The 24,796-nt window shown below is 40.8% G+C and overlaps 1 protein-coding gene across 2 annotated transcripts in view; it reads right to left on the bottom strand.

Moving 5' to 3' along the window:
- Positions 1–18,358, bottom strand: part of ANKRD46 (ankyrin repeat domain 46) — a 46,445-nt gene extending 28,087 nt beyond the window's left edge. Inside the window, exon 1 of one of the 2 annotated variants that reach the window (XM_047783518.1) lies at positions 18,253–18,358. The gene's annotated coding sequence lies outside the window, so the exon portion shown is untranslated. Of the gene's footprint in view, positions 1–17,899; positions 18,024–18,252 lie in introns of those variants that run through there. The other variant, XM_047783519.1, reaches the window with a different exon arrangement.
- Positions 18,359–24,796: the final 6,438 nt, after the last annotated feature.

The raw sequence follows: 24,796 nt of genomic DNA, 5'->3' as shown, positions 1-24,796 counted from the left end.
CAACTGTGGCTCAGATCTGGCCCGGGAACTCCATGTGCCACAGGGTGGCCAAAAAAGAAAAAATAAACATAGTAATAATAAAAACACGTAAAAATGAAGAAAATGGAAACAATCTCAGAAAACTGAAAATGAGGAGCTCCTGTCGTGGCGCAGCAGAAACAAATCCAACTAGGAACCATGAGGCTGCACATTCAATCCCTGGCCTCACTCAGTGGGTTAAGGATCCGGCATTGCTGTGAGCTGTGGTGTAGGTCGCAGATGCGGCTCAGATCTGACGTTGCTGTGGCTGTGGTGTAGACCAGCAGCTTATCTCCGATGTGAACCTTAGCCTGGGAATCTCATACGCCATGAGTGCAGCCCTAAAAAGAAAAGAAAAGAAAAAAAAAAAAAGAAAGAAAATTGAAAATGAAAAATGCATCTGAATTTTTTTTTTTGATAGCACAATTTTACAAGTGCAGTAGTAGTACTGCAAATGAGTTGTGAGCTATTTTTGTGTGCATTTTTCCAGCTGCTGAAAAGTCTCTCCATATTAACTGGAAACAATATAATGGTAATGTAATTCCACATCTCCTGACTACTTCATCTTCAAATCATTTCATCTCTTTTTTGAGGTCCCACTCTTTTAATTCTTTATTTTTCCAGAAACTGCAATCTTTTTTTTAATTTTTATTTTTACTTATTTTTTCCACTGTACAGCATGGGGACCTCGTTACATACATGTATACATACTATTTCCTCCCATTGTTGTGCTGCGATGTAAGTATCCAGACATAGTTCTCAATGCCACACAGCAGGATCTCATTGCTAATCCATTCCAGGAGCAACAGTTTGCATCCGTTAACCCCAAGCTCCCGATCCCTCCTACTCCCTCCCTCTCCCCCCGGGCAGCCACAAGTCTATTCTCCAAGTACATGATTTTCTTTTCTGTGGAAACGTTCACTTGTGCTATATATTAGATTCCAGATATAAGTGATATCATATGGTATTTGTCTTTCTCTTTCTGACTGATTTCACTCAGTATGAGAGTCTCTAGTTCCATCCATGTTGCTGCAAATGGCATTATGTCATTCTTTTTTATGGCTGAGTAGTATTCCATTGTGTATATATACCACATCTTCCTAATCCAATCGTCTGTAGATGGACATTTGGGTTGTTTCCATGTCTTGGCTATTGTGAATAGTGCTGCAATGAACATGTAGGTGCATGTGTCTTTTTTAAGGAAAGTTTTGTCCGGATATATGCCCAAGAGTGGGACTGCTGGGTTATGTGATAGGTCTATGTGTAGATTTCTAAGGTACCTCCATACTGTTCTCCATAGTGGCTGTACCAGCTTACATTCCCACCAACAGTGTAGGAGGGTTCCCTTTTCTCCATACCCCCTCCAGCATTTGTTATTTGTGGACTTATTAATGATGGCCATTCTGACTGGTGTAAGGTGGTATCTCATGGTAGTTTTGATTTGCATTTCTCTAATAATCAGAGCTGTTGAGTGTTTTTTTATGTGCTTGTTGGCCATCTGTATATTTTCCTTGGAAAATGGTCAATTCAGACCTTTTGCCCATTCTTCCTTTGGGTGGTTGGCTTTTTTGCTGTTGAGTTGTATAAATTGCTTGCATATTGTAGAGATTAAGCCCTTGTCAGTTGCACCGTTTGAAACTATTTCTCCCATTCTGTAAGTTGTCTTTTTGTTTTCTTTTTGGTCTCCTTTGCTGTGCAAAAGCTTGTCAGCTTGGTTAGGTCCCATTGGTTGATTTTTGCTCTTATTTCTGTTGCTTTGGGAGACTGACCTGAGAAAATATTCATGATGTTGATGTCAGAGAATGTTTTGCCTATGTTCTCTTCCAGGACTTTGATGGTGTCTTGTCTTATATTTAAGTCTTTCAGCCATTTTGAGTTTATTTTTGTGCATGGTGTGAGGCTGTGTTCTAGTTTCATTGATTTGCATGCAGCTGTCCAGCTTTCCCAGCAATTCTTGCTGAATAGACTTTCTTTTTCCCATTTTATGCTCTTGCCTCCTTTGTCAAAGATTAATTGACCATAGGTGTCAGGGTTTATTTCTGGGTTCTCTATTCTGTTCCAATGGTCTGTATGTCTGTTTTGGTACCAGTACCAGACTAGACTGTCTTGATGACTGTGGCTGTCTAATATTGCTTGAGGTCTGGAAGACTTATGCCTCCTGCTTGGTTTTTGTTTCTCGGGATTGCTTTAGCAATTCTGGGTCTTTTATGGTTCCATATAAATTTTTGGATTGTTTGTTCTAGTTCTATGAAAAATGTCATGGGTAATTTGATAGGGATTGCATTGAATCTGTAGATTGCTTTGGGTAGTATGGCCATTTTTACAATATTCATTTTTCCAATCCAGGAACATGGAATATCTTTCCATTTCTTTACATCTTCTTTAATTTCCTTGATTAATGTTTTATAGTTCTCAGCATATAAGTCCTTTATCTCTTTGGTCAGACATATCCCCAGGTATTTGATTTTTGGGGGTGCAATTTTAAAAGGTATTATATTTTTGCATTCCTTTTCTAATATTTCATTGTTAGTATACAGAAATGCGACTGATTTATGAATGTTAATCTTATATCCTGCTACTTTGCTGAATTTGTTAATCAGTTCAAGCAGTTTTTGGGTTGAGTCCTTAGGGTTTTCTATGTATGGTATCATATTGTCTGCATACAGTGACAGTTTTATCTCTTCTCTTCCTATTTGGATGCTTTTTATTTCTTTTGTTTGTCTAATTGCTGTGGCTAGCACTTCCAAAACTATGTTGAATAGCAGTGGTGAGAGTGGGCATCCCTGTCTTGTTCCAGATTTCAGTGAGAAGGCTTTCAATTTTTCTCCATTGAGTATTATATTTGATGTGGGTTTGTCAAAAATGGCTTTATGTTCAGGAATGTTCCCACTATACCCACTTTGGTGAGAGTTTTTATCATAAATGGATGTTGGACTTTTTCAAATGCTTTTTCTGCATCTATTGAGATGATCATACGGTTTTTGACTTTTCTTTTGTTAATGTGGTGTATGACATTGATTGATTTGCGTATGTTGAACGATCCTTGCAAACCTGGGGTGAATCCCACCTGGTCATGGTATACCATCTTTTTGATATATTGTTGGATTCGGTTGGCTAGAATTTTGCTGAGAATTTTTGTGTCTATATTCATCAAAGATATTGACCGACAATTTTCTTTTTTGGTGGTATCTTTGTCTGGTTTTGGAATTAGAGTGATCGTGGCGTCACAGAATGTCTTTGGGAGTGTTCCTTCTTCTTCAACCTTTTGAAAAAGTTTAAGGAGGATGGATACCAGATCCTCTTTGTATGGTTCTGGGCTTTTATTTGTAGGGAGTGTTTTTATGACATATTCAATTTCATTTCTAGTGAATGGTCTGTTCAGTTGGTCTATTTCTTCTTGATTCAGTTTTGGCAGGCTGTAGGATTCTAGAAAGTTGTCCATTTCTTCCAGATTGTCAAATTTGTTGGCATATAATTGTTCATAGTATTCTCTTATGGTTTTTTGTATTTCTGCAGTATCCATTGTGATTTTTCCTTTTTCATTTCTAATTTTGTTTATTTGGGTTCTTTCTCTCCACTTCTTAGTGAGTCTAGCCAGAGGTTTGTCAATTTTGAAACTGCAATCTTATTGCTAATAAGCTTTTAGCATGTGTCAAAGAAAACACTTGCAATTTGTTATCTCTTAATTTCATCAGGGATTCCAGAATCAATTTCAATACTGTTAATTTTAAATTCTGCTCATCTGGAAAGTCTTTGAATTAGTTAGGATTATTTTTATTTTCTTTTTGGCCATGCCTGTGCCATGTGGAAGTTCCCAGGCCAGGGATCAAATCCAGTCACAGCATTACCCAAGCCACAGCAATGACAACACTAGGCCACCAGGGAACTCACAGGATTATTTTTATAATAGAAGATTGGCTCTGACAATTTTCTTTCTCCTCTTGAGTAACTGGGAATACAGAATAGTTTTTTTAAATGCATGTTAGCATTTGTTCAGTTTGAAATTAGGACATATAATTTTCTTGCAACGTCCCAAGGCATACATTTAAAAATATCCCAAAACTCCACAAAAATGTATCTTCCAAAATGATGTAAAACATCACTAAATACTAGAACACCAAAATGCTGAGAACCAATATTGCAGTTATTAATGCTAGGTACCTTACAATGAAAATTTAAATAGCCTTATGTGGTTGTAGCTACTGCACTGGACATAAAGTTACATCTTAATTACTCTTAGCAATGGGATCCTACTGTGTAGCACTGGGAACTCTGTCTAGTCACTTATGATGGAACACGTAATGGCTTTAAAATAATTCTTGACATTGTGTACTGGCAAGTCTTCCAAACTTGTCCTTCAAAAGTAACAATTATTTGCCACTCCCTGCCACTTGAATGTAAGGATTATTTTGTCATGTATCACAGTAAAGTTCATGAAAATTTTTGCTCACTACACTGAGTCATCCAATCCTTTTTTTTTTTTTTTTTTTTAAGGGCCACTCCTGCGGCATAGGAAGTTCCCGGGCTAGGGGTCAAATCAGAGCTGCATCTGCAGCCTATGCCACAGCCTGTGGCAACACCAGACCCTTAACCCACTAAGCAAGGTCAGGGATCAAACCCACATCCTCCAGACACTATGTTGGGTTCTTAACCTACTGAACCACAATAGGAACATTGCGTCATCCCATCCTTGAGTGCAGAATGTCTGGGTATTCTTTGCTATTTTTATAAAAAAAAATTTTTTTTTGGCTGCACCCTGTGGCAAATGGAAATTCCTGGACCATGGATTGAATCCTAGCTGCAGCTGCAACCTATACCACACTGTGGAAATGCTGGATCCTTAACCTGCTGTGCCACAGTGGGAACTCCTTGTTATTTTGTTATTTTAAAATAAAATTTAAAAATTTTCTCTATGAAGATCTTGTATATCTACTATTAGTTTGTTTGTTTGTTTGTTTTTTCCCCCTGCTAGGATTCTATTTCTGCTAGGAAAAATTTGCTAGTTTAAATTTGCTTCTTACTGACAGCTAGGAATGGAATTAATATGTATGTTGACTCCCACTGGCAACCTTGCTGAACTCTTATACTAGTTCTAGAAAAACATCTATGGTTCTAGTGAATTTTCTATGTATTAACCACATCACTTACATAGTACAGTGCAGCAGTTTTAAAATATCGCCATAATTCTTTGATACACCTCCCTTTAAGAAACAGTTTACAGTACTATGTAATAACCTATATGGGAAAAGAATCTGCAAAGGAATGGATATATGTGTATGTATAACTGATTCACTTCACTGTACACGTGAAACTAACACAACACTGTAAGTCAACTATACTCCAATCAAAATGGAGTTTAAATCTCTCCTTGAGCAGTGGCTGACATAATAACTAACTTCTAACAAATAGAACATAGTAAAAATGGCTTCTAAGGATGTGTCATAAAAGACAGGGCAGCTTCCTCCTTGCTTTCTCATGGATCACTCACTCTGAAGGAGGCCAGCTGTCATGCCACAGGGACACACAAGCAGCATTACGGAGAGACGCATGATGAGGAACTTAGGCGGCTTGCCAGTGGTCAGCAAGAAACCAAAGGGTTCTGCCAATAGTCATGAATGAGCCATCTTGGAAAAAATCCTCCAGAACCAGACAAGCCCTCACATGACTGCAGTGAAAGACTAAGTGAAAGACTGTGCTAGAATCACCCAGCTAACCCACCTTCAAATTCCTGACACAGAGACTCTGACAGAATAATCATTGGGAAATTGCTGCTGTGGTACAGTGGGTTAAGAATCTGACTGCATCTGCTCTGGTCTCTGTGGAGGTGCAGGTTTGATTCTGGCCCTTCCCTGTGGGTTAAGGATCTGACCTTGCCACAGATGGGGCTCAGATTCAATCCCTGGCCCCGGAACTTTTATATGCCATGGGTGAAGCCATAAATTAAAAAAAAAAAAAAAAATCACTGGTATTTTAAGCTTATCACTTTTCAAATTTATTGGCATAAAGTTATTCGTCATATACTTTCATGACTAGAAAATAAATCTTGGAGTTCCTGTCATGGTGCAGTGGTTAACAAATCCAACTAGGAACCATGAGGTTGCAGGTTCGGTCCCTGCCCTTGCTCAGTGGGTTAAAGGATCCGGAGTTGCCGTGAGCTGTGGTGTAGATTGCAGATGCGGCTCGGATCCCGCGTTGCTGTGGCTGTGGTGTAGGCCAGCGGCTACAGCTCCGACTGGACCCCTAGCCTGGTAACCTCCATATGCCGGGGGAGCAGCCCTAGAAAAGGCAAAAAGACAAAAAAAAGAAAAGAAAAATCTTTATTGTATCTGTATTGTTTCTTTTTTTTTCTTTCTGATGTTGTCTGCGTTATTTCTCTCCTTGATCCTTATTAGTAGATGTTTGCTCAAATAGTTTTTTAAGGAATGAGGTCTGCTGTTTTATTGCTTCTGGTTCTGGTTTTTCTTTTGCTGATTTCTGTTGTTCCATTCCTTTTTTCTACTTTAAGAGTCATATAACTTTTTTTTACCTTGTTGACTTGTATCCTTAACTCACCTTTAATCTTGCCTTTTAAATAAATGTATTTAAGAGCATAAATTGACATTGAAGTTAACTGGACCCCATTGGCTTTCATATGTAGTATTTTATGTTGTTGTTTAAAAAATTTATGTAATTTCTGTGGTGTCCTCTCTAACCTATATAATTATATAGAAATATATTCTAAATACCCAAACGTGGTACTGGGAAAGCTTTTTGTTGTTAATTTCTAATTTATTTGCATTGTGATAGTAAAAGAACACGATCTCCAGGACAGAAATTTATTAAAATTTACAGACTTTCCTTGTGACCTGGTACAAAGTCACTTTTGGTTAACGTGCCATGTACATCTGAAAAGAATGAATAAACCATTAGTTGAAGACAGGATTCTAATCAATTGTAAAAAACCCTTTGTCAACATTGTTAATTTTGCTGTGGAAATGTTCTGTATCTTTCTAACTTTTGCTATCTGATACATTGGTTTCTGAAAACAAAGTGTTAAAATCTTTCACCACGATTATGGATTTATTAATTCTGCAATTCCATCAAACATGGGTTATGTTTAGAGACTACGTTTAGGTACGTGCGGGTCACAATTGCTCTCTTTTCTCGGAGGACTGTTTATTAGTGTGCTTCTTTATTCCTCTTACTGCTTCTTGTTTTAATATTTGACATTAATGACTTTAACATTATTACAGTAGCTTTCTATGGTTATAATTTGGGTGGTTACTTTTCTATTTTAACCCTTTTGTATAGTTTTCTTTTATAGTTTTGTGTATTTCATGAACAGTGGGAAACTAGATGCTTTTCTAACTGTTCTGAAGATTTTTTTTCCCATAGGTGAATTTAACCTATTTACATTTTATGTGATTTCTGACCTGTTTGGACTTATTTCCACCATCTTATTCTGTGTGTGTTTTTTTTTGTTTTTGGTTTTTTTTTTTGCTTCTTTTCTACCATCTCTTGCATTATCACATTTTTTTTTTCTATTCTCCTTACTCCCATTGATTTAGAAACCACTGATCATATTTATTTTCTTTAACTGGTTATTTAAAAATTTTTGACATACATGCTAATAATTTTTCTTAACGTCTAAAATTATCCAGAAATTTTATTCTGAGCCCACTATAACCACTGTAGAACATTCTATTTCATAACTGTTGTCTAGAACTTAATTGTACCTTAAAAAAAAAAAAACCCAAGTTTAAAAAGAATGCTTAACTAAATTTATCAACATTTTGTCAATCAGACCACTCTTTGAGGGAAAAAAAAAAAACCCACCTCCACTATAGATTCACTTTTTGAGTTTAAGTTCATCCTTTAGTTCTTTTAGTAAGGAACAGTGAGTAGTAAACTCTTTGTCTTTGGAAACTTGAATGTGGCTTTACTTTGACTTTATTCTTGAATAATGTGATTACAAGGTTGCAGCTGGCGGTTACTTTCCCTCAGCACTTTGAGGCTTTCACTCCACAGCTGCCTGGCATCTATTTGTGCTAGGAGTTGTCCACCTCAGTGCTACTCTTGTGTAAGGAATGTTTCTTCTTTTTCTTTGGTTTAAAATTTTTCACTTTATCTTTCATGTTCTACCTGTGTCACTGGAATCTATTTAGGAGGACCGACTTATTCTGCTTGGGACTCAGAGTGTATTTTAATCTAAGGACCATCTCTTTCTTGAATTCCGGAGAATTCCTTTTTTTTTTTTTTTTTTGTCTTTTTGCCATTTCTTGGGCCGCTCCCGCGGCATATGGGAGGTTCCCAGGCTAGGGGTCTAATCAGAGCTGTAGCCACCAGCCTACACCAGAGCCACAGCAACGTGGGATCCGAGCCGCATCTGCGACCTACACCACAGCTCATGGCAACGCCGGATCGTTAACCCACTGAGCAAGGACCAAACCTGCAACCTCATGGTTCCTAGTTGGATTCGTTAACCACTGCACCACTGCGGAACTCCCTGGAGAATTCTTATTATCACTTCAAACATTACCTCTCAATCATGTTTGTTGGAAACTCAATTTATTTTCTTAAAAACAAACAAAAAATATCAAACTATTCTGCGCTACTTCTAAGTACAGTTCTGAGCACTATCTTCTAATCTACTTATCTCCTCTGGCTGGATTGAGCCTAAATGTTTACCGTACATTAAAAAAAAACAACTGTACTTTTCATTTCTAAGAGTTCTAATTTTATCTTCATATCCATCTGCTCTTATTGCTTTTGTTTCATAATTTACTGTGATTTTTTTTTCATGAATGCAAGTCCTTTCTCTATTTGAGCATAATGATAATTAAAAGTCTTTGCTGGAACAACAAGGATATACTGTATAGTAGAGGGAATTATAGCCATTACCTGTAATAACCTATAAAGGAGTATAATCTGCAAAAATACTGAATCACTATGCTGTACACCTGAAACTAATACTGTATACAACTACACTTCAATTTTTAAAAAAAGAGAGGAAAATCTCTGTTGGATGGTTTCCTAAAATTTCTTACATCAAGGGTGAATTTGTGTTGCAATGTTGATGTTGAATGGAATGTCCTTAGCACTGGATCTTTTTCATTTACTTTGGAAGTTTTGCCACAAGCTTATTTTGGGAGAATTTATTTGCTTGTTTTTGTTCTCCATTCCTCCTCCCCCATGTTTACTCCCCCACACAACTGCAACTGACCGGCCACCTGACAATGAAGTTCAAAACCAGGTTTTATAAAAGATACAAGGTCTTATATAAGGTATAAAAGGCTCTTGTCTCTTGGCAACAGCAGGGCTATTATACATCGAGTCACTAAGCCAAAGTTTGGTTCAGTTTCTGGCTGCGAGACTGTGCCCTCTCACCTTGCTTTTAAGGTCCAGCTTTTTTTCCTGAGCAGTTTTATTTGGCCTCCTTTTATGCTTCATCTCTACTCAATGCCTCGACTTTAAGCCATAAGCTTACTCCAGTCTTTGGTCTTGTGTGCAGTACTTTTAATCCTCATTATCCAGCAGGAATCAAATTCTTGGCTGCCCACTTCCAGAACAGCTACAGCTCCTCTCACCATTTTGTGCTTCTATTCTAGACAGATATTTAATTTACTGTTCTGACTACTTCTTTTTGGCTTTTTACTTTTTATATTTTATCAGTTATTGCCAAATGCTAAAAACATGAACCTAATGTACTATTTTGACCCAAAACCAACGATGTGTTTTTCATTCCCTTGAAGGTTCAGTGCCACTGTAATGGACACAACTAGTTTCCTACCATTCCTACTTTTTCTTTTCTTTTTACAGCCCCACCTATGGCACATGGAAGTTCCCCAGCCAGGGGTCAAATCGGAGCTGCACCAGAGGCCTATGCCACAGCCACGGCAACACTGGATCCTTAACCCACTGAGTGAGGCCGAGGATTAAACCCTCATCCTCACAGAGACATCAGGTCCTTAACTTACTGAGCCACAACAGGAACTCCCCATTCAGATCTTCTTCTGTCCCACCAGTACCCATCACTATTACTCTTGCCTATCTGTACGTTTAAGGGATCGGCTCTGATTATTTTAAGCCATATAACATAGTACATTCCTCTAGCTATAGTGGTCTATTTAAAGGTAGACATATTTCAGTCCAATAAGACCCTTTACTTGGAACGCTAAAGTGAAATATTCTTTTTCTGAAAATACGGTGTAAACATGACATCTAAAATTGCTTCAGTCATTCATTTTGACAAATATTTTAGAAGGGACAGAGAGAAAGAGAGACAGAGGGGTGGGGGAAGGAGAGAGAGAATGAAAGAAGGGAAGCACACAGGGTAAGGAAGACAGAGAAACAGAGCCAAGCCTTGATTAAATCTCACGTGAAGCTCATATGAACTCTGGACTTTCCAAACACAGGCATCAATAAAGTCCCTTTCTTACTGACAGTTTAAATTAGGTTTTCTGTTACTTGGAGCCAAATCTTTAATGACACAGAACCTAAAGTAGTCATTACCACTTGATTCCTACCACTGTATGCTTCTGCCACTGCTTTTTCTTTTCTTCTTCCTTTTTTTTTTTTTTTTTTTTTTGCTTTTTAGTGCAGCACTCTCAGCATATGGAAGTTCCCAGGCTAGGGGTCAAATTAGAGCTACAGCTGCCGGCCTACACCACAGCCACAGCAACTCAGGATCTGAGTCGCGTATGCAACTTACACTGCAGTTCATGACAGTGCCAGATCCCCAACCCGCTGAGCAAGGCTAGGGATTGAACTCACATCCTCATGAATACTAGTCAGGTTCATTTCCGACACACTACAGAGGGAACTCCCCACTGCTTTCTAAGAAGGGAAAAAAATACTGCTTGTGTTACATGTTTCAGAAAAAGACAAAAGTCAAAGGAAGGGTGGGGTCTAATTATATCTCTCTTCAAGAAGGAGCTGAATTAAGGTCTAAGAAATCCCAGATTTAAGTGGAACAAATAACACAGGACATTTGAAACAAACTGAAAGCTAGGTAAATTATAGGAACTCACCAATGAGATAATCTGAACATGTTCAATGGATACTCTGAATCAATGAGATAAAAATAAGTTCACTGTGGGAAAACTCTTACAGACAATACCAGTTTTTTGTTTTGTTTTTAGGACAACAACTAACAGGCAAAACATAGTTCCAAATGGGCAAGGGCCAGAAAGAGAATTAAATGAAAGAAGTGACATTTGGCTCTTGGAAAAAACTGCTATTAGAACTAAAAATGGGAGTTTCGGTCATGGCTCAGCAGAAATGAATCTGACTAGCATCACTGAGGACGTGGGTTCCATCCCTGTCCTCACTCAGTGGGTTAAGGATCCAACATTCCCGAGAGCTGTGGTATAGGCCAGAGGTTACAGCTCTGATTCGACCCCTAGCCCGGGAACCTTCATATGCCTTGGGTGCGGCCCTAAAAAAAGACAAAAAACAAAAACAAAAGAACTAAAAATGCCACCAAAGTTAGAATGCCTAGATAACCTGTCCTGATGATGTCACACACAGGATGTTTTTTTAAAAATTTAACTTAGGCTAAAGGAAAAAAAAGACACCATAATGTGTTAAGAGAAAATATAGTTTATTTGGCTAGTTTTAATACGCTTAGCTTAAAAAGTAAAATGCAGCAGAATATCTAATCTCATAACAACCTAATGTGGGCATTCTTGCATCTGTTTCTGACTGAGCTTGTGCCATCCCTAAGGAACAATGTGCACATAACTTTTAATAGACTGTATTCAGAAACTTGTCAAAAGTGTCACTTATTGGATGGCTTATTGAATACACAAAAATATTAGCATTTCTTTGGCATATGTGTGTTTATGACCATATGACCGGCGGGAGCTAGGGGCAAAAAAATTGTCTATTTTTTATCAGATGGATGTACGTCTCCTGCTTATTGAACATACTTTAAGCGTAGAATTATTTTGTTTCTCTACTAATTACTGACAGGTCAGAAGTTAAATTATTTACAGTTTCTAAATATTGCCTTGGAGGAAATGCTAACAACTCCAGTGAACAAAGAGGTGTAGAAAAACTGAACAGCACTTAAAAAAAAATAAAAATAAAAAGGACAAGTTGTTCTTCCTTGAATCCTCTGGGTACATATCCAAAGGAAATGAAATTATCATCTTGAGGAGATACCTGCACATTCATTCACTGGCAGCATGATTCACAACAGCCATGATATTGAAATAACCTCGGTGTCCACTGACAGATGAATGATAAAGAAAGTGTGGTATGTGTACACAATGGAATATAACCCAGCCATAATAAAGAAGGAAATCCTGTCATTTGCAACTATATGAATGAATCTGGAAGACATCATGCTAAGTGAAATAAACCAGACACAGAAAGACAAAACTGAATAATCTCACTTACATGTGGAATCTAAAAAAGTCAAACTCAGAGTTCCTGTCGTGGCGCAGTGGAAACAAATCCAACTAGGAACCATGAGATTGCAGGTTCAATCCCTGGCCTCACTCATTGGGTTAAGGATTTGGCATTGCCATGAGCTGTGGAGTAGGTCAGCCGCTACAGCTCCAATTGGACCCCTAGCCTGGGAACCTCCATATGCCACAGGTGCAGCCCTAAAAAGACAAAAAAAAAAAAAAAGAGAGAGAGAGAGAGAGAGAAAATAAATAAATAAATAAATTTAAAAATTATATTAAAAAGTCAAACTCATAGAACCAGGTCAAAGAACAGTGGTTGCTGGGGACTAAGGGGTGGGGAAAACAGGAAGATGTTGGTCAAAGGGTACAAACTTTTGGTTATAAGATGAGTAAGTTCTGAATAGCTAATGTCCAGTGTGGTGACCACAGTTAATAGTACTCTATAGTATACTTGAAATTTGCTGAGCAGATCTTAAGTGTTCTCATTATACTCAAACACACACACAAAGCTAACTATGTGAGGTGATGGAGGTATTAATTAACTTGATTGGGATAATCATTTTACAATATGTAAGAATATTAAATCACATGTTGTACATCTTTTAAAAATGCTGCATAAACTATATACTACAATTTTTGTCAATAATATTTCTTTTCATTTTTGTTTTTTGTTTTTTGTTTTTTTTGCTTTTTAGGGCCGCACTTGTGGCATATGGAAGTTCCCAGGCTAGGGGTCAAATCCAAGCTGTAGCTGCTGGCCTACACCACAGCCAGAGTAATCAGGGATCTGAGCCGTGTCTGCAACCTACACCACAACTCACAGCAATGCCAGATCCTTAACCCACTGAGTGAGGTCGGGGATCGAACCTGCTTCCTCATGGATACTAGTCGAATTCGCTACTACTGAGCCGCCATGGAAACTCTGTCAATAATATTTCAATGAAGCTGAAGGGAAAGAGAAACAAACATCTATTTAATTTATAAATTAGCTATTATTTTGTTACTGATTTTATTTTTATATATACAGCTGAAGTTAATCATTCTTTTGTCTCTATATTGATTTGGCAAAAAAGGACTTTGTTACAAGGATATAACCACAAACTCAAGTTCCAAGAATACCAAAAATAATTTTAAATAGGTAAATCTTTTTCAAACAACACAATACAACCCTTTACAGAATGCCTGTAAGAAAAAGTCTTTAGTAGAATGGTACTGAACAAATTTGGTACGACAACTGCAATAGTCTAGTGACGATCTCAAAAAGTCTTCCATTTCTAAAAGGATGAATAATACAAAAAAGTCAACACAAAGTTAGTGAAAAACTCTACACCATAAGAGAAGAGATTCATTAGCTCTACACAGAGAAAAGCATGCCACTGAAGACTATTTAAAAGAAGAAATAGGAAAAAATGCAAAAAAAGTGGATTGGGAATATACAAAAAATTAAGAACTCAAGATACAGAAAAAAAAAAGTACAGTAACAAGATTGGAATTTAAAAAAAAAAGACTAAAAATTAGATTAAAAACATTTAAAATAAAAATTGTAAGCAGTAAGGAAGAGAACAAATATTACAGAAAATCAAATCAGTGATGGAAAGGCCTAACCTAAGAAACTTTGCAAAAGAAAATAGTTTAAAAAGATGTGTGAAATGATTATCACAACTAGAGAGCAGAGCCAACCCATGAATAATTCCCAGAGGGGAAAAAAGAACAAAACAAGTACAAGAAAGTACTTCCACCAACATAAAAAAAGATTTCAATCTGTAGACTGAAGAACCTCTCACCTTCCATATAAAATTAATGGATTAGGAGTTCCCGTCTTGGCGCAGTGGTTAACGAATCCGACTAGGAACCATGAGGTTGCGGGTTCGGTCCCTGCCCTTGCTCAGTGGGTTAACGATCCGGCGTTGCCGTGAGCTGTGGTGTAGGTTGCAGACGAGGCTCGGATCCCGCGTTGCTGTGGCTCTGGCGTAGGCCGGTGGCTACAGCTCCGATTGGACCCCTGGCCTGGGAACCTCCATATGCCGTGGAAGCGGCCCAAGAAATAGCAACAACAACAACAACAAAAAGACAAAAGACAAAAAAATTAAAAAAATAAAAATAATAATAATAAAATTAATGGACTAAAAAAATCAGTAGCTATAACCCTAAATTTCAAAATATTTTATTTAATCACTTTAAATCTTTGCGACACAACAGATGGCTGTACTTGCGAGGTAAACTTACAGGACAAGGGTTTATACCCACAGTTAGGATAGTGTAAATCTGGTCTGTACTGTTTACCTTGTAGATTATTTTGTATTTGGGCATTAACTTACTGAGAGCAGAAATAAGAACCTAAGCTCGTGTCTTCAGATAAAAAGATAGCATACTTCAAAAGAAATCCTGGCTTTTAATTCCTTTGCACATGAATTTGCTTTTAAGGGCAGTGTGTACACCTCTAAGTTAATTTTAACCTAAGGTAAGAACAAAGATAAGTGACAAAGGAACACCCTCCACCCAAGCGCTTTTATAAGCCCTGAAATACATTATGTCACAAGGACAAGCTTCACTACGTATTGGTTTTGGAGGTTAGCAATACATTATTATCATCGGTAGTAGTTTAGTTATTTTATTTCCAACAGTCACTAACAAAATAATCTAAGTCCAGTTGCTAAATAGGTGAAGCTGGAAATAAAATTATTTACTGTGGAGATGATAGTGCTTTCAAATAACTTACATATGAAACAGAGCTAACCTCCTCTAAAGAGTTGTCCACACTCGCAGACTCCAATCCCTCTCCCCCTAGTCTCTCTTTAAACCACACCAATCAGATTTTCTCTCCTATTCTTCTTAAAGTGCTCTTAGCAACGACCTTCACATTGCTAAGTCCAATGGTCACCTCACAGACCTCATTTTACTTGACTTGTCAAGTGAGCAGGAGGAGACAATTGATCATCTTCTCCTTCTGGAAACACTCTCCGCGCCTGACTTCCAGCACTGCACACTCCTACCTGCAAAGGCTCTTCTCCCTCAGTCTCCTTTGCAGGTCTTAATCTCTCCAACCTTGGAACATGGTAAGTCCCAGAGCTAATTCTCACTTGTTTAGACCAAATCTCATGTGATCCCATGGCTTTAAATACTATTTGCTAATGACTCCCAAATTTCTATTTCGAGTCAGGACTTTTCCACTGAACTCCAACTTCATATAACCCACTTCAACAGGCATCTCAAACCTGGCATGTCTAAGACTGAACTTCTGATTCCCGCTCCACCCACCTTCCCATCTCTCTCCATCTTCAAGTCTTCCCCGTGTCAGCAAAGGGCAACTCCATCCTTCCAATAGCTCAAACTACAAGCCTTGTAGTCAATCTGCTCTTTCACTCTCACCCTCTACATCCAATCAATCAGCAAATCCTATGAGCCATACCTATAACACGACTGCTTCTCACTACTCTATTGCTACCACCTGGGCTAAACCTCATCATGGCTCATCTGCTTTACTGACCCAACTTCCTACCTGGGCTCCCTGCTTCCATCCTTGCTCCCATGGTCCACTCTGAACACAGCTGCCAGAGAGATCTTTTACACAGTTTAAGTCAGATCCTCTCCTCTGCTCAAAGCCTTCCAACCACTTCCCTCCACACTCAGAGAAAAAGCCAGTCTTTACCAGGCCCAGTTAGCTCTCAGACCTGACCCACCCTCCCTTACTGTGCTCAAACCCACCGGCTTCATTGCTGGTCCTCCGACAAGCCTGATAATGTCTGGGCTTGTGCCCTTGACCCCTACACAGCTGCACGGCTGTCCCCGCCTCCTTCAAGTTTTGCTCAAGCGCCTTCTCCACGAAGCTGTTCCTTATTCTAAAACTGCTTCTGCTCCTTCTCCTGCGCTCCCTATCCCCCTTCATGCTTTATTTTTCTTGTTAGCAACGGCTGCCATCTGACTAGATATATTTTGATTTTTAAAATCTATTTTGTGTATTGTCCCCATTCTCACTTTCCTCCAGGGGAATGTTATCTCAGGAGAGGAAAATTCTGTTTTGTTCCTCTTGCATCCCCAGTGCTTAGAACAGGGCTTGGCCCTGGAAGCACTCAACACATATTTGCTACAGGAATGCAAAATACGCAAGCTCTTAAATCCCCATAAGGCTGACTCAGGACACTATAGTACCTAACTTCTTTCCACAATGGGAAACACCACTTCCCTTCTAACACTGATAGAAACTGGAAATTCTTTCTCTTCCACATAGCAAGGAACACAACTTGCTCTAAATAACAGGTCAAAAACCTCTTAACTCCTCCTCAGTCTTTCCAATGCTTTTCCTACATCCTCAAAAATAGTAACTGTCATTGAAAAATTCATTTCCCTTCAGCACTACTGTCATAACATTGCAAAGGCAAAGTGAACTCATTAAAATTGTATCAAAATGCAAATAAGGAAAAGTAATGAAGCACATTAACAACCAGATAAACCCACCTCTGAATCAAAGTGTATCCGAATGGTGAGGGCCAGTCCATGCTTAACTTCATTAGCACTATTATCCTTAATGAGCAAACATTCTTCTTTTTAGGGCCACACCTGCAGCATATGGAAGTTCCCAGGCTAGGGGTTGAATCTGAGCTGCCAGCCTACACCACAGCTACAGCAACGCGGGATTCGAGCCACACCCCTGCCTCACCTGCGACCTACACTGAAGCTCGTGCAACCTCAGATCCTTAAGCCACTAAGCGAGGCTAGGGATCAAACCCACATTTTCATGGACCCTGTGTCAGGTTCTCAACCCGCTGAGCCAAAATGGCACTCCCATTTTTCTCATTACACTCATTTTTTAAACTATAAAGGAGCTGGTATAGAACTCTTGCGTTTAGCCATGAAAATTAAGCCAAGAGAAATGAATTCAAGCTACAAGTCAAATTAATAAACCAATATAACTCTTATGGAACACGTTTGGACAGATAACAAGTGGGAACACTGGAGTAAGGGAGATGAGGTTCAAACCCCCGTTCACCTTTTTCTAGTTGTCCGACTACGGACAAGTCAGATGCTCTGTGTCTCAGTTTCCCTCTCTCTAAAATGGAAACGGCGGTACTTCCTAGTGCTGCTAAGGATTATACCAGGATATTAGATTTTAAGGCACTCAGCACAATGACATACAGTAAGCACTGAAGAAGAGAGCTATTACAATTCCTACAACCACTCATATGACAACTCTTTAAGCGAGAAGCCCCTTGGTACCACTGTCATTTTTTAAAGAGTGAGAAGTGTTACTATTTAACGGTGTACTTTTCATCTCCTTACGTTCTGTAGCCAAGTCTGAACACTAAAATAAATACATATGCATTTATTTTTAAAATACATATGTATTTATTTTAAATAAATATTTTTCTCGAGGCAGAGCCCTACTGGAAGACAACCTGTTAATAAGAAGCAATGCTATCTTTGAACCCGGCCACCCAGGGCCTTGTGACAAAGGGACAGGTCACTTGCAACTCAGCAGCTTCTGTTTATACCTAGACTGCAGGTTCCTCGTCATCGGCCACGTACTGTCCGTGCCAACGCGGAGACAGCGCACCTTTTTGGGCCCGACGCCGTGACGGCCGCCCGAGTCTTCTGCTCGCACCTCCGACCTCCCGATGCCCCGCGAGCACGCACGCCCGCCAGCCGCGGCTGACAGCGGAGCCTTTACCCACAAGCCCCCAGAACCCTCGCAGGCCCTTCCCAGCCCTCGGGATCAGCACAGCCCCGCGAGAAAGCCACCCGTCGCGCCACGACCGGCCTGGCTCCCCGAGGGCGCCCTCGCCTCTCAGGGCCCTCGGCCAAACGGCAGGGGAGATGTCAGTGGCTTTCGCCACGGCCCAGGTACCTTGGAGTTGCCAAGCACCAGCGACAGCGACACCTTCCCCGCGGCGACAGCGGAGGCAGCGGCGGCAGCGGCGGCGGCAGCGGTGGGCGGAGGGGAGGGGTCGGCCACTGAGACGAGAGGGGCGCCCTGCTGGGCCAGAGCGGCTGTGCTCCGCCGCAGCCGGCGCGCCCCCTGGAGGCGGGCGGCCCGCAGGGCGGCTAGGCCCGCTTTGAATCAAAGACTAGGTGAGTCCACTTTGAACTAGGCGAAGTGCCAAAACTGCGGCAAGGGAAGAAGAGAAAGAGAATCGAAAAAGCTTTCGTCGATCTGAGTCCAGGAGCATTTTGCACTTTTCACGTCCTTTTCTAAAGAAGTCTTTCACCTCTCAGCTAAAAGAAGGCTTCAAAGGCAAGGACAGTTTTACCTACAGCTGTAGGCATCAATTAATAATTGCTGACATTTAGGTAAGTCCTCTCTAAAAACGCACCCAAGTGATGTATTATTTAGGTAAGTCGTCTCTAAAAACGCACCCAATGACTGGCTGCTGTCATTCTAAAATATGACCCTGAGTTTTTTTTCAAAAAGGCTTTGAATGCTTAAACATCCCACTTTTTAGGATTCCCAGATGAAATCCAACATGTGTCCGGCCAAAACTAAAAATGTGGTGGGTGGTGGGAAGTTCATTTACTTTTAAGTTTACCAAGTTCAGTCCTACAGCCAAGGCTTGCCATGCTCAGTGATCCTCCCTCCCCTGAATTCTAGTATCCTCTCCCAGCCAAGCCAGCCTCCAGGGGGTCTCATGTCCATCTTTCAAGGGCTGTTACTCAGCCTAACAGTTTGTTCCTGGCAATGCCATGTAAATGTTAGGGATTATTGTCAAATTTGAGAAAACCTCTATTAAACCTCTTTCATATAAGAATTAGATTTCAGGCATTTCACATTTTCTCGTGCAGCGACTAATCATAAATATTAAATACTTTTTGAATCGATGACATTTATTAACCAATTTGCCATTGAGATCCTCCCTGAGGTTTTGTATGTTGAGTTTATATCTTCATTGATGCCTATAAGTTGTGTCAAATCAGCAAAGGATTCCAACTTTCTCCCAGTGTGTTTATAAATTCCCTCCTTTTCCTTAATTGATTTATCAAACACTCCAAGAGCCTATTCATTACATCTAGTCAAATGAATCTCTCCATCTTCATAAATTACTGCTTTTGTTTGAGTTAAAAAGATGTAGATGGAATTCCTGTCATGGCTCAGTGGTTAATGAACCCGACTAGGATCCATGAGGTTTCGGGTTTGATCCCTGGCCTTGCTCAGTGGGTTAAGGAGCTGGCGTTGCCATGAACTGTGGTGTTGGTTGCAGACACAGTTCAGATCTAGCATTCCTGTGGCTGTGGTGTAGGCTGGCAGCTGTAGCTCTGATTCAATCCCTAGCCTGGGAACTTCCATATGCAGCATGCGGCCCTAAAAAAAAAAAGTAGAGATTGTTAAATGTTGGCCATGCTGCATTCCTTCTGCAGGATCTAAGGAGAATGTTACCTTGTCTTCTCTCACTTCTAGAGGCCACCTATAGTTCTTACTTAGCTCATGACCCCTTCCTCCACATTCAAAATCAGCAGTGTAGCATCCTTTCTTCTCTCTGACCTCTGCTTCCAAACTTGCATCTGCTTTTTTTTTTTTTGTCTTTTCTAGGGCCGCACCTGCGGCACATGGAGGTTACCAGGCTAGGGGTCCAATCGGAGCTGTAGCTGCTGGCCTATGCCACAGCCACAGCAACTCGGGATCCAAGCCTCGTCTGTGACCTACACCACAGCCTACGGCAACAACACCGGATCCTTAACCCACTGAGCAAGGCCAGGGATCGAACCTACCACCTAATGGTTCCTAGTCGGATTCGTTAACCACTGAGCCACGATGGGAACTCTGCATCTGCTCTAACTTTGACCCTCCCGCCTCTTTATAAGGACCCTTGGATTATGTTGGGCACACCCTGATAATCCAGAACAATCCCTCCATTTCCAGATCTTTAATGACATCTGCAAAGTCCTTTTAACCATGGAAGGTAACACAGTCACAGATTCTGGGGATTAGGATGTGGGCACCTTTGGGGGGATGTTATTCAGCCCATCACAAGGGCCATGAAGCTACAACTCCATTTCCTTCAAGTAAATCTACCTTTTCTTCCTCATTACCAAAATCTGTTCGGTCCTGAGTTATGATTATGAGAGTTCTAACAGGAATATATGTAATTACAACTGGGATAAGTGTCATGAAGGAAAGGAGAAGAGATGTTATATGAGGACAAATAGAACAGAACCTAATTTAGATGGAAGGGCAACGATACCGTTGAATAAGTGATATTTAACTGAGATGCAAAGGGTGAGGGTTTAATTATACAAGGAACAAGGGGAGTTTTTCAGACAGAGGGGACAGTACGTGAGGCCTGGGAGTGGTGATGTCACAAGGTCAGTGTGGCTGAGTTGTGTCTCTGCCATCATATCCTTAGCGCTACGACAGTGAATGGCACATAATGGGTACTAAGGAATATTAGCTTAGGAGTTCCTGTTGTGGCTCAGCAGGTTAAGGACCGGATGTTGTCTCTGTGAGGATTCGGGTTCAATCCCTGGCCTCCAGCAGTGAGTTCAGGATCTGGCATTGCCACAAGCTGTGGCACAGGTCACAGATATGGCTCAGATCCAGCATCGCTGTGGCTGTGGTGTAGGCTGGCAGCTGCAGCTCCAGTTTGACCCCTAGCCTGGAAACTTCCATATGGCACAGGTGCAGCCATAAAAAGAAAAAAAAAAATTTTTTTTAAAGATTATTAGCCTAGCAGTTGTCAGCCCTGGCAGCAAATTACAGTCACCACAGGAGCTTAAAAATACCAACACCCTAGCCTAGACCAAGTCAGGACTGTTTAGAAGTATGGCCCCAAATCCATATTTTTTAAAAAGCTGGTCAAAGAATTCTAACATGTAGCCAGGGATGAGAGCCACTGTGTCTGATACAACCATGGGAGTAAGAATCAAAGGATGACAGAAAATATTTGCCTGGGGTAGGATTTTCTCTTACGAGGTTTTCTTCTGTTTAGAGAAAAGAAGGGGTTTGGGGAGTTCCCGCTGTGGCTCAGTGGAAATGAATCTGACTAGCATCCATGAGCACGAAGGTTTAATCCCTGGCCTCACTCAGTGGGTTGGGGATCCGGTGTTGCCATGAGCTGGGGTGTAGGTTGCAGACTCGGCTCGGATCCCAAGTTGCTGTGGCTGTGGCTGTGGCTGTGGCTGTGGCTGTGGCTGGCAGGTACAGCTCTGATACCTCTGATTCGACCCCTAGCCTGGGAACCTCCATATGCCTCAGATGCGGCCCTAGAAAGACAAAATACAAAAAAAAAAGAGAAGGGTTTGGCCATATTGATTATACATCCCTATTCAGTCTTAGAAAATGCTGAAAAGGCTATTAAAGCATTATTAAAATAAGCCACAAGGATATATTGTACAACTCAGGGAAGATAGCCAATATTTTATAATAACTATAAATAACCTTTAAATATTGTGGATCCCTATGTTGTACACTTGTAATTTATGCTGTACATCAACTATATCTCAAATTTTTTAAGAAGTAAAAACATAAAAAGCAAACTTTGTAATTGAATGTTTATCAGGAGAGAGAGTGATCTAGCAACCGTCCCAGGGTAACCAGTTGTCTCTGTAGAAAGGAGATGTGTTGGCCTGGAGAGGTGTTTAAAAAACAACAAAAACAAAAACACCGTATCTACAAAAGAAAAGACTTTTTTTTTTGGTTTTGAGCTCTACTTATTTTCCAGAAGGCATTCTGGGTTTTTCACTACTAATGAATGACCATCAGAGGGAGACATGCTCCTGGAAAGGGTGACTTCCCCAGCTCCAACCCCTCAAGTCAGACTAGCGAGAATCTGGTTTTTAACAATACTGAGAGTTCTCAAAGCATAACCATTGAGCGAGCCACTCACAGGATTAGAGACTAGTAGCATGTATTTATCTACACCAGAGTTAGATGCATTTAAGTTCTCCAACAGTCTAAACATTTAAACCACCGGGGGCGGGGGGCGGGGGGACTGTGTATGTGTGCCAAGCATTGCCTTTGGAAAACTTAAAGGAAAAAAAAAAGAAAGCTAGGAGAATATTTTCCTCCAGCAACTAGCACCATTATAAATGAAGTATTCAAGCGCATCTTTCAGAAAGGGACCTCTCTTCCTTGGTTAATTGCAAAGTAAAGATCTTAGGTCTTCTTGAATTTCTGGAGTTACTAAGACAACAGCTAGACTGCTGGGAATAAGAGCTCGGCTGCTCCCTGAAAGCCCAGTTTGTTGTTCACTTACCCACATGGGACAGAACCGCACAGATATTCACACATGCATTAGATGACATGATGTATGTGATGGGAACGTGTAAAGTGCCTAGCCCCAGTTCACCTTCCCTTCCAAAGGTAAAGTAACCCACCCTTACTTAATGAGGGAATACCTTTTGCAAAGGTGTAAGCAAACGCATTGCTTTGAAAGCCTTTAAATGTGATTGGTGAGATGTGGGTTCAGTCAGGGAGGCAGAACTGCTGCTGTGTGATGGGATAATGGATTTATGGCAGGTATTCCAGCTCACACAATTGTGGGAGGAGTCCAGGAAGTGGAAGTTTGCAAGGAGGGGTTGGAGGCTCAGGTAAAGTCACAAACTAGTCTGCCTGAGGATTCTGGGAAGCCAAGCAGGGCCTGGGTCCCGCTGAAAGGGGATCACAAAGGGGATCTTGAGGATCTGTTGCCTCTGCGTAGGCAGCTTCCGCTCTGTGCGTCCCCCACCACTATTTGGCAGTGGGCCTGGGCTCTGTGGGTCAGTGGGGCCAGCAGGCAAAAGAAGAGCTGGATATGGAGTGGAGGGGGGACAAGGACAAGCTGGGAACTGCCAGAAACTAGCCTTTCCATGTCACTGAATCTGATTATTAAAGGGCTGTCAGGGAATTCCATTTGTGGCTCAGCAGGTTAAGAACCCAACTAGTATCCATGAGGATGTGGGTTCGATCCCTGGCCTCGCTCAGTGGGTCAAGGATCCTGCATTGCCGTGAGCTGTGGTGTAGGTGGCAGATGTGATTCAGATCTAGGCATTGCTGTGGCTGTGGTGTAGGCCAGCAGCTGCAGCAGCTCTGATTCGACCTCCTAGCCTGGGAACCTCCATATGCCGCAGGGGCAGCCCTTAAAAAAATAAATTAAAAAAATAGACTATTAGAAGGTAATAGCCACTACTTTGTTCTGTCTCCCAATTCTCCTGTAACGTCCTCTTCGTGCTAATGTTAAACTGGAACCATACAAGACAGGGAATACTGGGAAATGAAGTTTCCAACTTAACTAAGTTGACCAAAAAGCAAAAAGAAAAGAAAAAGAAAAAATCCAGCACACACATAGGCTCCTACAACTGATTTTGCAGATGAGAAAACTAAGGGCCATAGAGGAAGGTAAACTGCCCGAACTCTCATCACCAGCTCAAAGCAGAAGCAAGCTCAGCAAGTCAGAGGTGTCATCTTCCACGCCACTCTCATGCCTCTCATCCTTTGTGGTACTTAACCACGCTATAATATATTTCCAGAAAATGGTAGACCAATCTTACGCATCATTTCTGAGTTCCTCTCTGAGGCTGAGCGTCTTCCAGTAGCCCGTGTGCCGTCACCAGAAATTAATCAGACTACCTTGATTCCGCAATCTCTGAGCATCTGGGTTACGGGGCTCTTTGTTGAGAAGTTATGCCTGTGACCACCAGATCTCAAAGTCACTGAGTAATGAAAATCAAAAGAAAAACAAACAGACCATTGAGGAATGATAAATGAGCTATTAAGCATGTAATAGATCATCTTAGTTGGAGTGTAGGGCAACATGAGAACCTGGATTCCAAACCACCTAAGAAATGATTGCCCAGGAGTTCCCATCGTGGAGCAGTGGTTAACAAATCCGACTAGGAACCATGAGGTTGCGGGTTCCATCCCTGGCCTTGCTCTGTGGGTTAAGGATCCGGCGTTGACACGAGCTGTGGTGTAGGTTGCAGACGCAGCTTGGATCCCGCGTTGCTGTGGCTCTGGAGTAGGCCGGTGGCTATGGCTCTGATTCGATCCCTAGCCTGGGAACCTCCATATGCTGCGGGAGCGGCCCAAGAAATGGCAAAAAGACCAAAAAAAAAAAAAAAAAAAGAAAGAAAAAAAAAGATTGCTCACTGAGCACTGTTGCATGTGATCAAAAATGCAAATAAAAACTCTTCAAGTACCTAAGAAATGATGATGTCCACAATATGCGTTTGTTTTGTTTTGGCTTTTTACGACCACACCTGTAGCATATGGACGTTCCTGGGTGAGGGGTTGAATCAGAGCTGCAGCTGAGGCCATATCATGAACCGGGGCTCGAACCTGCATCCTCAAGGAGACAACATCAGGTCCTTAACCTGCTGAGCCACAATGGGAACTCTGATCATTTCTTTTATATGTCAAAACAAGCACTGGAAACTCAGAGAGTCAATAGGCTTATACATTTTCTCAGAAATGGGCAAGGAGA

Source organism: Phacochoerus africanus, chromosome 6 (genome assembly GCF_016906955.1).
Source record: "Phacochoerus africanus isolate WHEZ1 chromosome 6, ROS_Pafr_v1, whole genome shotgun sequence".
NCBI lineage: Eukaryota > Metazoa > Chordata > Mammalia > Artiodactyla > Suidae > Phacochoerus > Phacochoerus africanus.
This window is presented reverse-complemented; position numbering and strand designations above follow the sequence as displayed.